The sequence below is a fragment of the Melospiza georgiana genome, chromosome 9, assembly GCF_028018845.1.
Source record: "Melospiza georgiana isolate bMelGeo1 chromosome 9, bMelGeo1.pri, whole genome shotgun sequence".
Classification (NCBI taxonomy): domain Eukaryota; kingdom Metazoa; phylum Chordata; class Aves; order Passeriformes; family Passerellidae; genus Melospiza; species Melospiza georgiana.
In genome coordinates this window covers 929,074-947,540 of record NC_080438.1, presented here as the reverse complement: position 1 = coordinate 947,540, position 18,467 = coordinate 929,074, and positions in this window count along the sequence as shown.

Here is an 18,467-nt window from a genome sequence, read left to right as displayed (position 1 = left end):
ACGGGCTGTAGTGTGAGGCACAGGGTAGGTTTCTAGCTATTTTGTGGTGGTTTTTACTATTGTAAGTACATAGTGCTTACTTTGGAGGGTTGGAGGTAGTGTGATGTAGTTAATTTGCTAGACTTCTCTATACTTATATTTGCACTACCGCTTACTATACTATAGGGGTTTTAACTGCTAGGCTTGCTTGATGACAGCACACAACTTATAGTCATGGACCATTTGAGAAATATTGTTTATGGTTAAATCCATTTTTTGGTCTTGTGCTTATTTATAAGTGGCATTTGTATCTTGATGACTTGAGGCATCATGGGCTTATTGAGCTAGGAATAACATTTTTGTGTTCCTAATCTATGTTTATTTTTGACAGTTCTATTTTTGTACTTTGATTTACTTGTTTATTGTTTTGGTGTTTTTTATTAGGTTTTTCTCTGGGCACATGGATATTTATATGGCAGATTTTTATAGGCAGCTTTTCTACTCTGGTAATGATGTTTTTTTACTCTTTAGCAGCCTAAACTGGGTTTTTTTTTGTGCTGTTAATTAGTTTCTAAAAATTTTTTTAGCTATCTCTATAGAGCATTTGTTACTATCTACAAATTAGTGTAGAGGTGGTGTTTTGGCTACTTTTCTTTTTTAGGAGTGTTTAGGGATAATTGAACAGTTTGGAGTTAAGCAAGTTGCCTTGATTTTTTAAGTAGCTTTTGTAGCTTGTTGTGTTGGGTTTTATACAGTTGTTTTCTACTTTTGTTTTATTTCTACAATGCAACAAGAACTGTCAGTGAAAAGAGTAAAATGTGTTTCTTTTGCTGACAGTTGTATGGTGGAGCTTCTTTAGTTACTTCTCTGTATTTTTTGGCAATGAGACTAAAGTTTTTACTTTCAGGCTAATTTGTAATTGTTTCTAAAATCTTAGGGTGATTTATTTTTTTAATATGGATTTGTTGTGTGATGACTGCAATCTACTTGCTCTATGTGGTATGGGTGGTATGGTGGGTAGAGGGAATATTTGTTTTGAATATGTACTTTAGTATTGGTAGTTGGGCTATCAGGAGTTGTGTTTTAGTGCTTATTATTTTTGAGGTGGTTTGAATTTTTTATAAGCTGCTAAAATTTTTCTTTTGTTGGAGTGTAGTTGGCTTCTGATTTTTTTGTAGTTTTGATTCTAAAATCTTGATGGTTGGTTTAGAATTTTATTAGGTATTTTTTTGTTAAAGGCTTTGGACAGATTATGGTTTTTGGTTGTAGAGTATGGTTTTTATATTTGGTCTTGTCTTGATTGGGTTAAGGGCTATGGTATGAGTGATTTCTTGCTTAATTTGGGCAAAGGTTTAGTTGTTGTTTAGGGCTCTCTTGGAAAGTGTTATCTTGTGGGTAACTAGGTAGAGAGGGCTTATGATTTGGTTGTACTTAGGAATATGTGTTCTCTAAAATCTTACGGCACTTAAGAAAACTTGCAGGTTTTTTTTGTTGGTGGTGGTGGAGATGGGATTTTGTTGATGACATTGGTGGGAATTTGATGTTGTTTATTTTGTTATTTTATTCTTAGGAATTGGATTTTTTTCAGTAGGTTTTTTGACCTTTGTTTTGATGGCAAAATGGTCTTTTAGGAGAATTCAGATTATTTCTTAAAATTCTTTTGGGTTTTTTTTTATGCAATTATATTATTGATGCACTGCAGATGTTTTGGAGCTTTACTTTTTTAGTATAGTTTGGATTAGTTTATGGTACATGGTGGGCTTGTGTTGCTATTTTTGGGGTAGTTGGTTTTAGGTGTATTGTATGTTTTTTATGGGAAGGCAAATTGAGTCTTGTATTTTGTTGTTAAAGAAATGGAGAAAAATGTATTTCTAATTCTAAGAGTGTTGTATTACTTTGTCTTGGATTTTAGTTTGTATTGAAGTTTTAATATGTTTGGTACAGTAGTGCTTGATGGTGGAGTTACTTCATTTAAGGTATGGTAGTCTACAGTTAATTTTTTTTAATATTTGTGTATAGGCTAAATGGGGTTGTTTAAGGGTGAATGGTTTTTGTTGATTACTTTTTGGTTTTTTAGTTGATGGATTATTTTATGAATGGGAATTATATTATTCTGAGTTGTTTTGTATTGTTGGTGGTGTATTGTTGAAGTGATAATCGCTATTTGTTGTGTTTTTAATTTTAGGAGTTTTATTGTAGATAGGTTTTTTTGATAGTTTAGTAAGGTGTTAAATTGTTTAATGTTTTCTGGTTTTATAGCTGCTATTTGAAATGCTTCCTTGAGGGTTTTTTGGGTTTTTGAAATATTTCTTTTGGGGGGAGTTTATGCTTAAAATGTATCGGGCTTCTGGGCTACAGTTACAATAGGGTGTTTCTTCTACTTATTTTTAGTCAGGTTTACATTAGCTTTTACTAAAGTAAAATCTTGTGATCTTCTTGTCATGTTAGCAATAGAAAGAGATTTTGTCTTTACATGTCTTGATGGGATTAATGTGCACTGCGCATCAGTGTTGACTAAGGCTTCATATTTTTGTGGTTCTGATGTGCTACTCTGATGAATTCACACAGTCTAAAAACCACAGTTTTCTCCAGCCTCTACTTGGCTAGAGGCAGAGCCCCTCTGAGCTTGGTTTTGGGTGTTTTTGGGCATATGTTTTGGAGGTTTTCTTAAGGGGATTGGACATGTCACCATCATTACATTTGTCATTTCAGCTATGGACTATTGAAGTGACTTTTTTTGGTGGCACTTTTTTTCTAAGTCTTGCTGTTTTTCAGTTCAAGCACTTGTGCTAGAGCAGTAGTAGATTTTCTATCTCATCTCTTCATGTTTTCTGTACAATCATGCAGGAAGAACTACAGCTCAGCTTGTGGGGTATACTTTTTATCTTTATTTGGGGGGACGTTTGCGTTTGGTACTAGAACTTTTGATCTGTACTGCTGAGATTTGGAGAAGGTCTTTTTTAATCTCTGTAATGAGGTTCTATATGTTTAATAAACAACAAAATTGAATTTAGCAGCAATTTCAATTGAATAGCAATTGTATATAAATGAATACAATCAAGTATATTAAATATAATCGAGCATATACAAAAAAAATTGGCAGTGATTAATTAAGTATCATTAAGGTTGGTATAAAGCATAAGCAAAACCCACCGGGATGCAGGGAGGGCTTCTCAGTCTGCCTCACGTACAAAACAAAGTAATCCAAACTAAACTTATATACTGTATGCCAATACATACTCATCAGTTTTTTTGTAAATCTCCACCTATTTTCAATTCTTGAAATCTGTGTCACTATGTGCTGTACTGCAATAGCACATACTCCCCTTGTTGTTAGGGGGTCTCCTGGCTTTTTGGTGGTCTTTTCAGAAGAAGGCTTGCCGTCTTCCTTGCTGTCCTCTGAATAACCCTGCAGGTTGTGCGTGTGCATTAAGGTTTGGGTTAGGTAAGTAAGCATTATGTTCCAAAAATAAGCCTTATTGTTTCATAGATAAAACCTCAACTTAGATTCCATGCCTGGAATCATCCCAGCTTTGTTCATGCCAAGGCCGATTCTGTTTTGGCATCTAGCTTATCTCAATACTACATCACGTATCCTATTTTTCACATGTAACATCTACAAAGGGGCCCATCTGCTTTGTTACTCTAATCACATATATTTTTCTGTTATTACTTTATAACAATTATTTTCTAAAATATTGATATACTTACAATTTAGTTAGCATGAATGATATCTATCACCATTTCCCCTTTTGATCATATTGATTAGTGATTTTTATTAAAAAACTGAATCTTGGTATCTTCTAAATTCCCAATAATGCAGGTTCTCATGTTCTCTCATTTCTGCTTCTAATTTTTCTGACATCTCCATGATGTGTCAAGCTATTTGCACTCTTTCTCAGATTTGGTTAGCATTTCTTGTGCTAGTGTATTCTCTTTACATTTGGTCAACCTCTTTTCAGTTTCTTTCCCTTGAGTGTGAGTAGATCTTGCTTTTAATATCATCAAAGAATTTGGTTTCTTTTTTGCTGCCAATTCTGGATCAATGGGCATTGCTGTAGTTTGCAGTCCTTGAATTACTGAGTGGATTCGTCTAATAAGGCATGGAATCATACAAGGTAAAAACTACAATCCTAAAACAGAACATAATAGTATAAATCCCAGCTTCTTCCACCAAGCACCTCTAAAGAGGTTATCCCACCAATCAGCTTTCAGAATAGAATTCCACTTTTGAACTCGTACATGTACCACTCTTTTAATTTCTTCAGCAAGTTTTGTGATGGCTTCCCCATGATCATCTATCTCCACACAGCACTCAGATTCATTTAATCTTCCAAACTCTCTCTTCTTCTGGTAACAGATAGTCTAGGGCAACTCTGTTTTGATATACAAATGCTTGCATTTATGAATGCTGCTTGGCCAGCAATTTTAGGGCATCAGAAGTATGGTTTGAAACAACCTCAGCTACTGTGCCTGAAGCCTTATCAACCGATTCGATATATAAATTGGGTTTCTATATCCCCAAGATCCATCCTCAGCCCAAGTAGCTATGTCATAATAGGCTATAATTCTTTCTGCAGGCCCTTCATCTTCCCCGAGTTCTGGTTTCTTCCTGCTTTTGGAAAGTTGAGGTTTAAGTCTCTTTTATTCCTTTCTAGGGTTTCATAAAATGGTGTTCCTAGTATATTGCTCCTGGACCTTGGTATGATGAAGAAGGAGGGTCGTATAACTCCTAAGGTACAGGTTCCTTCCCACTTTTGAGGTAATTTACTGTACACTCATTGTCCACAAATCCAATATATTTCATTAGGGGCTTTTCATTTGTTATCTGTTTTATCTGGTTGTCCTCAATAGGATTTTAGGTCGTGTATGGATTGGTAGGGGTTAGCTCCAGGACTTCTATGCCAGCACAAATCAGTTTGATTATCCCACTCGCAATCCATTTTTGTTATTCCCCAATATCCAGTAGGAATTCTGAGTTACCAGGTCTTAGTATTATTATCTGAATTTACTACTAAAGTAGATATACAAGGAGTATATCCTAGCACTTCATTCCATTTCCTTCCTTCTCGAGTTATACCAACTGTTCCAATTACTTGATTACTCCATCAAGTCATCAAGTCCATCCCCCAGGGTCATTTTAATGTCTTGGGAATTTGAGTATGATTCCATTTTAAAAATTGTTCTGGAGCTAGACTGTCACCTCTCCCTGGCCATCTTTCAGCCATTCTAAGTCCCCCACAAATCCAGCATTTGGATAATTCTGTGGCAATTTTTTGCATCAAATCTAGAAAAAGGTTCTTAGTTGAGGTTGGCAAATCGCACTCACTATGCTGTTGTTTTAACTGTTTATACAACTCATTCAGTTCCTCTAATTCTTTTCCTTTTCATATTCCTTTTTGTTTCATTTTGTTTTTCTTCTATTTTCTCCTTTAATGCTCTGCCTCTTACATTTGTACTTGAATAATTTCTATTCTCATCTTTCTCAAAACAAAAAAATGTTTAATATCAAGGACAAATTTGATCACTGCAAGGATAAGGAACTTGTCCATTGAACCCTAAGTTTTTCCCTACCCAATGCATTTTTCTATTTTTAACACAAACATCTATAGAACTGCTGCAATCGTAGCAGGCAGCGCTAACATATGGATGTACCACGAACACAGGTTCCATCTTGTCCCTGACCCACATAGAGTGATTGCATTTGTCACAGGGGTCAGAATTATTGGGACTTTGTGTTGGGGAAGATGAAACAGGAAAGCCTTATAAATATGATTGCCTGGCAAAAGATTTTAAGAATATAGAAACTGTAAGTGAGATTGAAATGAAAGCAAGCTTTGAGACACCTCAGTTACTGAACAACTGGAAAACAATGGTGTGGCCAGCTGAAGGTGATCCCCTTTTGATGAAGCAACACCCTCTGCTTGCAGACAGCTCCAAGGGTCAGAGCAGACCCTGCCAGCTTGGCAGAAGGGGTCCAAAGAGAAGTTTTTAGGGTTTAAAATGTAACACAGTATGGTAATGTAGTGATTCTTTTAGGCTGTATGTAAATGCTATAGGACTTGTATATTGTACTAGATTGGTTAGTAAGAATAAGAATATTCAACACAGAAGAAGATTCGCTCTCTTACCCCCTTTTACTCTCTTATGCTTTTGCCTTCTTACCTTTTTTATGCTCTTACCCTCTCATGCTCTCTGCCCCTCCCTTCTCTCAGGCCTGCTCTGAGCTGTGGCTGTCAGCTCCCAGCAGGGCCCTGCACCCAGGCCCTTTGCAATAAACTGCAAATTCCACGATCTGGCTTCAGAGATCTCTCATCTCCATCCACCCCTACTGTTCTACAACTTTGGTTTTGCATAGTTTGTTTTCTCATTGCTTGCTCTTGCACTGCTTGTTTTATCATCGCTTGTTCCTGCATTGCTTGTTCCCTTCTTATTTCTTGGACTCTGTCCCAGGCAGCTTTATGGTTTGGGGCAGTTGCCACGGGTATCATAATAAGCACAGTGAAAATTACCCTCAATAGTTCTGACTTTCTACCTTCCTCAAGGCCCTTTGCGTTGCAGCCAAGGGCCAAGATGTCATTCTTCTTGGTAGCAAAGTTTCTCTCCTGGGATCTACTCACTGGTGCATTTGGTCCCCCTGGTACCCTTAGCCTCATAAAGTTTGTAGGAGCCATTTTAACTATTTTTGTTTTCAGAATGGCACAAATTACTTACAGTTTTGCAGCACTGCCCTATCTCTCTTCCTTGGTTAGTCAGCTCTTCCTTTTTTTCTTTTTTTTTTTTTTTTAATCTGAATCACCAAAGCTCCAGAGATGTGCCAACCACAATAAAATCTGCCTTCACCCTACTTCAGCTAACTATCCACTTTTTTGGTTGCTTTTTGCTCTGAAGTCAGGGTTCATTGACACACTCAGAATGCCAGTCTGTGTCAGGAATGTGTCTATGGCATGGTACACAGATTCCTTCTCCACAGCCACTGTTAATTATGATACACTGGTCTATAATATTATGGATCATTTGCTCTCATACCCACTCAAAACCTAATACAGCAAGGACTCATTTAAATTCTGAATTCTCTATTAGTTGAACCACTGCATAAAAGGTTTCATCTTCCTGTCTCAAAGGTGTTCCAAAACATTGCTAAAAAGGTTTTCTAATGTTAGCTGTTCACACATGCAATCCAAGCAAGCTAAACAAATCAATTGCCTCTTTTTCTTCTGCTCTGGTTACTCTCCACCACAAATTAAAGCAAAACGTACAAATAACACAAATCCATGGGTGACACTCTAAGCCATGCTTAATACACTTCCAGTGTGTTAATTGTTTTTTGATTCTCTTAATAACAGTCTCTTTTTCTGGAATTGCAGCTCCTCAATAAAATCTGTTAGTGTTTATTGCTGGAGGCCTCTGTGAAAATTTTTAATTCGTCCAGGCTGTTCCCACTGATCAAGGAAGCGTTGAATTCTTTCCCGTTGGCTTTGTTCTGCCTCCAGACTCAACAGAGTTGTGGTCAGCAGCCAATCCAGAATGCCTAATTTTTCTAATAGATTAAAGATAGTTGTGATTACAAAACACAAACCTTTAATGGTTAATTATCAAAGGAGTTCTATCGTCTGCAATTGAAACAGATTAAGCAAGACAATTAATTATCTTTTTCTGTTGTTTCTGGGTATCCTACTATGTCTGCATCTCACTTTTATTACTTTTTGTTGTTCTTCCAGTGTTCTCCAAGCCACTAATCTTTCTGCGTGATAATGCTAAGTAAATAAATGCTCTTTGTGCTTGATCTTCTATTATAAATTGTTGCAAGTAAGTATCAATGCTGGTCTGTACTAAAACCCAATTGTGCATTCTAAAGTCTTGCTCTATTACACTAAAACATCATATACAATCCATCATGAAAACTACATCTCTTTGGTCCCAAGGTGTCACGATCTGCTCATACAAGTGGGGCTTGTGATGGTTCATTTTACTGATCTCAGGGTGCAAAACACAACACAGTGGGGATTTCGGTATTAATCAAAACAAATGCACCTTTTATTGAACGACCACAGCAAATGTGATAGAGAGATTAAGGGAGAGAAAAAACATAGAGAAAGGAGGAGAAAGAGGTGGGGTTAAAGATACCAAACGTAGAGATGAAGTCCTTTGCAGTCTGGCTGAGATCCACCTGTTACATCGGGGAAACCTTGAAATCTCTGGTTACCTCAGGGGGTTTTATCATGATAAACCATTGCAGGGGGGAAGAGAGAAGTCTATTCAAAACTGCCGAGGGGGGAAAGAGAAACAATAAGGAATAGATGTAACAGGTAGTCCATGGGAAACAGAAACAATAAGGAATAGATGTAACAGGTAGTCCATGTTCTCAGCAGTAGGTGAGAACTGTTGTCTTCGTGGTCCAATGGCCACACCTGCAGGCAAATACCTCGCTTTGGTCAAATCAGCTCCCCCACACACTTCCCTCATGTTAGGGGTTTCAGGCTCAGTCCTTGGGAGGGGGGAGCTTCTCCGTACAGAGGTCTCATGTCTCAGTCCTTGAGAGAGAGGCTTCTTCCATCTTAGTCTGTCTGCCGCGGTGGTTGAAAAGCAGATGGGGGGTCTTCCGTGGGGGGACCACCAAAGCTTACCCCAGAAAAGTCCAACCAGGTCAAGAGGTGGGGAAATCCACATGCTATTGGAGCAGGAACCGTGAAGCAGGTGCAAGCATTCAGGGCAAGTTGCCCCCCTTTACCAGGCTCAGTGTGCCATGGCAGCAAACACGCCTGCAAACAACGTCTTGGTAAACCAACAGGGTTCTCAGGATCTTGGTGAGCAATCCTTTCAAGCAAGGCCAGAATTCTGACCGGGGTCTTTTCAGTGGCCCAAGTTTCTCTCCTTTCACGTTGATTGTGAGGCAGATGAGAGAAACTTCTGACAGAGACTTACACAAGGTACAGCTGTTCTATGCCAATATAATTATCTTAACCACTTCATTTTCACCACTTTACACTGCTCACATTTTACTATGCAATAAGGGGCACACCGATGACCATGTTTGGGTATCCTGGGGTTGTGTTATTCTTTTGACATGTGGGTAGCACACCAAACGTATTGGCAGGATTACTTGAAATCCACAGCCGAAAAGGATTTTCCATACGAGCTGTAGCCTCTGGGCACCAAGTACTCTCGTCAGCCATGTCATGGATTAATTACAATTTTACTTTTTACTGTAGTTTTGGACCTTAGTAAAAAAGGTTTAATCAATTTTAAGTCCTTTTTAATTTTACTTTCAGGTCTCCTGGTGTCAAAATAATTTTCCAGTCTTTATTAGGTATAGGTCCTTTCACCTGTGAAGCACGAGTCCAGCCTCTTTCTGCCATTCGAACTGCGGTTTCTGTGGTTAAAAGAACAACAAACAGTCCTTCCCACTGAGGTTCTAAACTTTCTCCTCTCCAGCATTTTATCAACACGTACTGTCATGGTCAAACAGAATGTATTGGAAAATTGAAGGGAGTTGTCTGAGTTAAAATGCCTTTCTCTCTTAGCTCCCTCAAATTGTTTGTGATAGTTGTAATACACCCCTGAATGGTTTTGCCCCCGGTTACTGAGGGATCCATTGTCATCCCTTGAGGGTAAGGCAATCCATATAACAACTCATATGGTGAGATGCCAGTTTCAGAGTGGGACTTAGTTCTAATATTTAACAGGGCCAAGGGAAGGCACTGGTCTAAAGCAGTTTGGTTTCTGTCATTAACTTAGTTGCCATTTAATAGTTTGATTCATCCTTTCAATTCATCCTGAGCTTTCAGGATGCCATGGAGTATGATATTCCCAAGTAATTCCTAATGTTTGACTCAAGTTTTTAATTTTTCGTGACCCAAATCAATAGCCTGTGCTAATCCAAATCTTGGAATAATATGCTCCAACAAAATCTTGGCTACTGTTTGAACTGTAGCTCGAGCCTCAGGGAATGCTTCTGCCCACTGGGCCAATTGATCTACTATAACTAATAGATATTTCCACCAGCCCACTCTGTGTAATTTGGTAAAATCAACTTGGATCTTTTCAAACGGCCTGTAGGCTGTCCAGCAGCCTCCAGAGGGAGGACTACTCAACACTTTTTTGTTCACTTTTTGACAGATGAGACATCCCTGAGTAATTTGTTTCTCAATTTCAAATATTCCTATACACCCATAAACTTTCAGAAAGTGATCACAAAGTGCTTTTGTTCCCCTCTGAGTCTGTCAGTGTAAGTTGTCTAAGATCTATTGGGCTAAAGGTTGTACTATATTCCTACCTTCAGAGAGAATCCATTGTCCCACTTTCAGAGTTGCCCCTAGCTTCTTTATGGCTTCTACCTCTGCTAAGGAAAAGTATAGTGTTTCGATCTGTGTTTCTGCTTCATGAAAAATCATAATTACACTGCTGTTTGCCCTCAAAAGGGCAGCTTTTTAAGCTTCATCATCAGCCAAATTGTTTCCTCTGGTTTTAATATGTCTCCTTCTCTGGTGTCCTTTCACATGAACTGCTGCGATCTTTTTTGGACCCTTCAAAGCTTTGAGTATTTGAATTACCAATTCCTGGTGTATTAATCCTTTTCCTTGAGTGTTTATAAGTCCCCTTTCTTTCCAAATTTTTCCAAAAGTGTGCACTACTCCAAAAGCATATTTTGAGTCTGTGTAAATGGCCCCTTCCTGATCCTTTAATAACAACAATGCATGAAATAATGCATAAAGTTCACAGGCTTGTGCTGACTGGAAGGAGCTAAGGGGACCAGGTTCCTTTACTTCTAGTTTTTCTCCACTAATTATGGCATACCCAAATTTTCTTTTCCCATCTATCACTTGAGATGATTCGTCTATAAATAATTTTTCTCCTGTTTGTAGTTCTTGTTCTCTTAGATCTGGATGTATTTTTGTTTGAAGCTCTATGACCTCTGTGCAGTCATGTATTAGTTCTTCCTCTAGGGCTCCCTAGAGAAACTGGGCAGGGCTCTGTACATTTGTCACTCTCAGCTCTAATTCAGGGGAGGTTATCAAGATAGACTCATATTTTAATATTCAGCTATCAGTTAACCATTTTTCAGCCTTTTGAGTGAGAATTCCTCTAATATTGTGGGGAGTGTATACTTCCAATGGTTCCCCAAAGGTTACTTTTCAAGCCTCTTCTCCTAACAAAGCAGTTGCTACTAGAGCTTGTAAACATGTTGGCCATGTTACTAACTGGATCTAGTAATTTGGAATAATAACCTACTGGCTTTCGCCTTCCCACCCAGTCTGGAGTCAATATTCCATAAGCTGTTGGATCAGTTGTATTAACAAATAATTGAAAAGGCTTGTCTAAAAAGGGAAGACAGGACAGGAGCTTGCAGTAGGGCTTCTTTAACTTGCTCAAAAATTTCCTGATCCTTTTTGATCCATTTAAGTGATTTGTTGTTAATTTCTCATATAAGAATTTTACTTTTCCACCAAATCCTTCTATCCACTGCCTGCAATATCCCAGAAGACCCAAAAACTGCCTTATTTCTCTTTTTGACTTCAGGGGTCCCATGTTTAATATTCCTGAGACCCAGCCAGGGTTTAGTTTTTTCTTTCCCTTACTGATCAAATGACCTAAATAACGCACTTCTGACTCCACAAATTGATAATTTTGGCCTGAATGTCTTCAGCCTGTTTTCTCCCAAAAAATTTAAAAGCTTAATAGTACCCTTTCTACTTTCCTCTTCGGTTTCTCCTGCTACTAACAAAACATCTACATACTGTAGCAATTTCATTCCTTTGGGGAACTCACAGAACTTCAAAAGATTTTCTAATGCTCTCCTAAAAAGATTCAGTGAATCAGTGAAACCTTGGGGTAGTACTGTCCACCTAAGCTATTCTTTTCTGCCTGTGTCTGAATCTTCCCACTCAAAACTGAAATAATCCCTGCTGCCTTCATCCGGAGGGCAAGTCCAAAAAGCATCCTTTAAATTCACTACATTGTACCAAGTGTAATTAGGGGGTAATTGGTTTAGTAATGTGTATGGATTAGCTACTACTGGAGAGCAGGTAATGGTTCTTTGATTTAACACTCTGAGATCCTGAACTAGTCAGTAACTACCATTGAGCTTCTTTACCAGCAGAATGGGGGTGTTATGTGAAGACATACAGGGTTCTAATATTCCCTGATGTATTAAATTCTCAGTAGCCATTTTCAATCCCTTCCAACCCTCTAATGATATTGGATATTGTTTTACTCTAATTGGGATTTCTGGGTTCTGTATTTCAACACTAATAGAGTTTTCCTACTTCATCAGAATACCATATGGTGTCACTAATCTCCAGATAGTCATCTGCAGTTAAAGAATAGATTTTAAGTTTTCCTTCACAAGGTGTTATTTTAATCCCCAAGGTTATTAATAAATCCCTTCCTAGTAAATTATTATCAGCCTCAAGTATTAGTAACAAATCATTCAATCCAAATTTTTTGCACATTTCAATTTGCACATTTTTAATCACAGTGACCTGAAAAGCTTCTCTCTTAACCCAAATTACTGGGACACATTCACAGCTTATTTCACATCCTGTGATAATTTCCTAACTGTGGACCTAGAGGCCCCCATGTCCACTAAAAATGTGATTTCTTCATTGTGAGGATTTATCTTCAGTTTTATCAAGTGCTCTTCTGGCGTTTTGGTCCTCATTAAATAGAGCCGCTGATCTCCCTAATCTTCTTGAAACATTTTTTCATCCTGTTGCCTTTTTCTACAGACTTTTTGCAGATGTCCTTTTTTTGCGGCAATAAAAACCGGTGGGTCCTGTACCCCCAGAGGTAGGACAAGAATTTTGTAAGTGTCCCTTCTTGTGGCAGGAAAAACATGTGGGTCTCATCCCTAGAGGTGGGCCCTGATTTTTTCTGCTGTTTATACTTTCCTGAGGACTTCCCTGTGTTCATGGCTGCCTGTGTTTCCCTGACTGCTGTTATCAAAATCTTTGTTTTCGTCTTTTGCTTTTGCTCATCCCTTCTTACATGCACTTTCTGTTCTCCCCTCAACAATTCCTGAAGCCCCCTATCCCCTATCCTGCCAATCTTCTAATTTTTCCTGTTTCTTCCTGATGTCTCCCCAGGACTTAGCTACAAATTGTGTTTTCAAAAGCACCTACCCTGCTGCAGTATCGGGGTCTATGCATGAGTATAACTGCAAATCTTTTCTTAGTCTCTCTTACCATTCTGCCAGGGATTCATCCTTCCCTTGATGCTCACTTAGAGTTTTTCCTATATTTTGCCCCCTGGGCACTGATTCCTGCAATCCTCTGATAATCATTCACTGGAAATCACTCATATTCTGCCTATGTCCCACCTCCTGATTATTCCAATTTGGATCTTGCATAGGCCATTTCTGATCCTCCCTGTCCTGCCCCTGATGTTCTCTATCCCAAACTCGCATTTCTGAATGTCTAATCATTTCTCTCTCTTCCATTGTAAACAAGATTCTTAGCATAGACTGCAGGTTCACCCAGGTGTATATATTTGACTCCAAGAACTGATCTAATCTCTCTGCCACTCCAATGGTGTGGTGGTACCAGTTATCGGTTTCTTTGGGTCTGGATTGAAGGCACTTGAGATGGTAGTTCATGTTCAGACTCAAGTGTTTATTATTTCTTACCAGTAAAACAGTCTCACTACTGTGAGTTCGGTAGCTTTTCATTAGAAGGCACAAAATGGCCAACAATCTCTTGTTCCAAGGTCTCCTAAGACTAAACTATCCAATTAAGAACTGACACCTGGATTATTTTCCCTTTTAACCCAGTAACTGATCCCAAAGAGCCCTCAATGCAGACTTTTCTGCCCAATTACAAAATGCCACCCAAACCCATGAAGAAGAAGAAGAAGCATAAAGAGGAAACCCAGGACGACACCCTGTCCCCTCCATCTGCTGCCATCCACAACACACTGAAAATCCCAAACCCTAAATTTCTCACCAAGTGATACACCTACACTATTCTCTATAATCTATTTCACACTTTTGTGGATTCCAGTCTACCTTGAAGTCTAGGAAACTTTCTCCATGGATGAGGGTCAGAGTCAAAGCTTCCCTGGGGGTCAGGGCACCCCAGAGCAGGCAGAGAATTATTCCCGGTGCCCTGGGTTTCCACACAATAGGATCCTCTAACAGCTTGCCCATCTCTTTCTTAAATTCTCTAACGTCCCCTGTGTTCAGGGGAGCATTCACATACCAACAGGTCCCTGTCCTGCCTCTGGATTTGCCATTGGAACCTCTCTGAGAGGGTATAATCAATCATCCTTGTCTGCTTCCCCATCTCCCTCATCACTTTCTTCTCCCCATCCCCTCCCACCTCTAGTTCTCTGTGCTTCTGGCTCCTCCTGAATAGGGGGTGCATTTGCCTTTACAGGAGGACCTTCAGGGTCTTGGGGCTGAATGGGCTGATTACGTTGTCTGTAAGGGGGTGGGAGGTGATTTAATGGATCCCATGGCTGTTGTCTGTCCTTTTTGTCTGCTTGCCCTCTAGTTTGTAAAGGGTACAATGGATAATACTCACTTTCCTGCCTTCAGGCAATAAATTCACCCCTCCCCTGGGAAAGCCACACGGCAGCATAGTTGCTCTCTTCCTGATCAAAAGGGTCCTTTGAATTTACATACAGATTTAAATCCTGACAAATCCAATCTTCAGGTGATCCGAACTTTGGCCAGTATAAGTTATCATTCCAGATAATTTCCTTAGTCCAGTCAAACATACAATAATTGATCATTTTCTGCTTGCTTTTTCCTCTTTGAAATTTCCATGCATCCCAAAATCATAACATCGTCCCCAGTGGAGTGTCCTGAGGAATGCTCTCTTCCTGAAAACCCTCCTCTTGGTTGCCAGGTATCCCAGGTTCTTGCAAATTACCCTCATAATTCGCAAGCCCTGGGTCTAAGGACTTACTCTTCCTCTGACCCATTTTTGGCAGCAACAAACGAAGTCCCCAGTCTTTACCTCACATGCTTTGTGGTCCTACTCGTGCACTTAATGTTATTCTGTTACACTATCTCATTTCTCACCAACTACTTGCCTTATGCCTAATCTAATCTGCCTCTCCCTCTCAATCTGTCTTCCCTGATTAGGTTCTTCTGGCCACTTCCCCTCACAGTCCCTCTTAGTCTCATATTAAAGTAGCCAACTATTTTCATTTCATGGAAAGTTGAACCTGACTCAATCACTCCCCTCCTTAGTCACCCCACTGAGCCCGTGGGTTCTCAGACTGGGACCCTCCCTGCCAGTCCCTCCCAGGGATCCTCGCTCATTCTCCTCTTTTGCTTCCCTCCTTTCCTGGCCAGTCTCCTCGCAGAGAGCCAAAAATGCGGAGGTCCACACTCACTTCAAGGCTCCAGGCTACTCAGCCCTTGTCTCAAATACTCCGCACACAAACACACACACACACACACACACACACACACACACAAAAGCACACAGCCGCCCCCCTGCCCAACCCATAGTACTCACACAGTCTGCTTTTCCTCACTGTTCTTGGCCACAAGGCATTTTACAGGCACCTTTACCTTTAGCTGGCACTCCTAAAGGGAGCCCTTTTGTGTGCTTCCCATTGCTAGCTTCTTTTGTTTATGCTTTATCATAATTTGAACTCCTTCTCCAAGGGAACCGAGTCTAACCTTGGGATCACCTTAAAGACTGGTGGGGAGCTCCTTCCCAAGACTAGCCTCCCTTCCACCAGGCTGGAGTTCCCAGGTTTCATCACCAAATTGTTATGAATGAAGTTCGATATGTCTAATTTAATAAACAACAAAATTGAATTTAGCAGCAATTTTAATCGAACAGCAATTTTACATAAAATGAATACAATCAAGTATATAAAATATAGTCAAGCATATACAAAAATTTGGCAGTGATTAATTAAGTATGATTAAGGTTCATACAAAGCATAAGTAAAACCGACCGGGGTACGGGGGGCATTTCTTACCCTGCCTCCCTTAAAAGGAACAATGGAATGCAAACACAGCTTATATACTGTATGCACATACATATTCATCAGTATTTTCCCGCAAATCTCCTATTTGGGATTCTTAAAATCTACGTCACTATACTGCATAGCACATGTTCCGCTAGGGGTCTTCTGGTTTTTTTTTGGTGGTCTTTTCAGAGGAAGGCTCATCTTCCTCGCTGCTCCCTGAATAACCTTGCAGGTTGTGCATGTGCATTAAGCTTTGTGTTATGTAAAGTAAGCATTATGTTCCAAATAAGCCTTATTATTTCATAGATAAGACCACTACTCTACCACTACATATCTGGAATTGTCCCAACTTTGCTCATCCCAAGGCTGATTCTGTTTTAGGATCTAGCTTATCTCAATACTACATCCTGTATCCTATTTTTCACATGTAACAACTGTAAAGGGCCCATCTGCTTTCCCATTATTAGCAAATGTTTTTTAAAATATTGCTATAGTTACAATGCAGTTAGCACAAATCATATCCATTTATCACGGAGGTATACTGGGGGCAGCTGAGGGAAGCTGAAGGAGATGAGGGGGTAGGGGTTTGTTGTACTGGGAGAGACTGGGGATACCAGAAAGCGCACTGGGACGACTGGGGGGGGGGTGGGTACTGGCATATACTGTCACTCCCCCACTGCCTCCCCAGCATTTTCCCACAATTCTCAGGATTTTATCCCAGGTCACCCGCAAATGTCATTTTCTCCCAGGTTTCATTTTGGGGGTGAAAGCGCAGTTTTGGCACTTAAAAAAATCCAGGTTTTCTGCATCTGAGGCTGTTTGAGGATGATGCCAGTGATAGGGCCTGGCCACCCAGGTGAAATGTCAATTTTTCACATCACTGGGTGGGAAGAAAGGCAAAATCAAGGGGGACTTTGTGGCAGTTTCCCCCAATTTAGGGTCTTTTCCCCCTTTTCTGGACTTGTTATGCCCATTTTTTAACTCTCTTCCCTCTGTTGTTCGTCTCTTTCCCCAATTTGAGAGTTTATTTCCCCCTTTTTTATTTGCTTTTCCCTTATTTTGGAATCTTTTTTCCCCCCTTTTCTTATGCTTCTCTCCCACTACTTTGTGGGGGGCTCTTTCCGCCATTTCTGGTGTCACTCTTTTTTGTCTCTCTTTCTCCCTAATTTTTTGCACTCTTGCTCCCTTTTTAATATTCATTTCCCCCATTCTTGGGTCCTTCACTCATTTTTGGTGTCTTTCCCATTCCTTTGAGTTTCTGTTCTCATTTGGGGGATCCTTTACACCTTCTTTTCTCTTTTTTTGATCTCTTTCCACTTGTTTCAGTATTTTTCCTCTGTTGGCTCCTTTCCCCATGTGTGGTCTCTTTTCCCATCTTTTGGGGTTATTCCCCCCCATCCCCCATGCTCTTGCTCCTTTTTTTGGTCTCTTATCCTGAATTTTGGGGTCCTTTCCCCAGTTTTGGCTCTTCCCCCTCTTTTTGGTCTCCTTTCCCATCTTTTCAGGGCTCTTTTCTCCCTTTTGGGGATCTCTTTTTCCTCTTTTCAGTCTCTTTTCCATCTTTTGGGCCTTCTTTCCCTTCTTTGGGGGATTATTCCCCTCTCTTTTAGGCTAATTTTCTCCCTTTTTTTGGCACTGTTCCCCCCAGTGCCACCCCCAGGACACCCCAATATCCCCTCTACAAGTGTCCCCCTGGTGTCACCCACCTGGGTGATTGTGGATGTGACAGCCTGATCAAAGCGAGAGAAAACTAGATAAGTTTTCCCAGAATCGGCCTGGGAAGGTTTAGGGAGCTGGAGATAAACAATGACAGCCAAATATTAAAAAAGCCTGCAGGTGGTGTTTTTCTAATAATCTGTTTTTCTCATAAGATTGTTTACAAATGGGTGTCTTGTTAATTAGCCAATCAGGTGAAATGTGTTGATTAAATGACCCATCAGGTCTACCTGTCACAAACTAAGCTATAGAAGAAGTGAGGATGAAATAAACGAGAGTTTTTGCCACTTTGCTTTCTAATCCAACTACGCGCCATCTCTGACTCAATGGTGACAGGTGAAGTCCGGTGCCCACCAGGCCTCGGCCAGTGCCCGTGCGTCGCTCGTCACCGTGCCGTCGGGCCCTCGCAGGTCATTGCCCACAGCACCGTCGTAGTCGCCGCAGAGGCCACAGAGCCTCGCCCGTGCCTCCCTGGGCACCTCCACTGTCACCCCCAGGGCGCCCAGTTCCACCAGGAATCCCGGGCTTCGGCTGATCTGGAGGGTCGTGCGTGTCTCTGTGATGGTCAACGGTCCCGGGAACTCCGCAGGCAGGGCAGTGGGGATCCCGTTGAGCTGGAAAACACCGAATTAATGGAAAAAAGGGGATTTGGGGCGATGCAGGGGTGAAGTGTAGTTGGAAGAATCTGGATGGAAAAGAGGGAGTTTGTGGAAAAATGATGGGATGCATCAAGGCATGGTGGGGATAGGATGAGGGACAACCCATGTAGGTGATTCTCTGACATGAAATTGGGAGAATAATGAGGAATTTTTGTCAAAATTATGGGTTGTGTCAGTTTATGG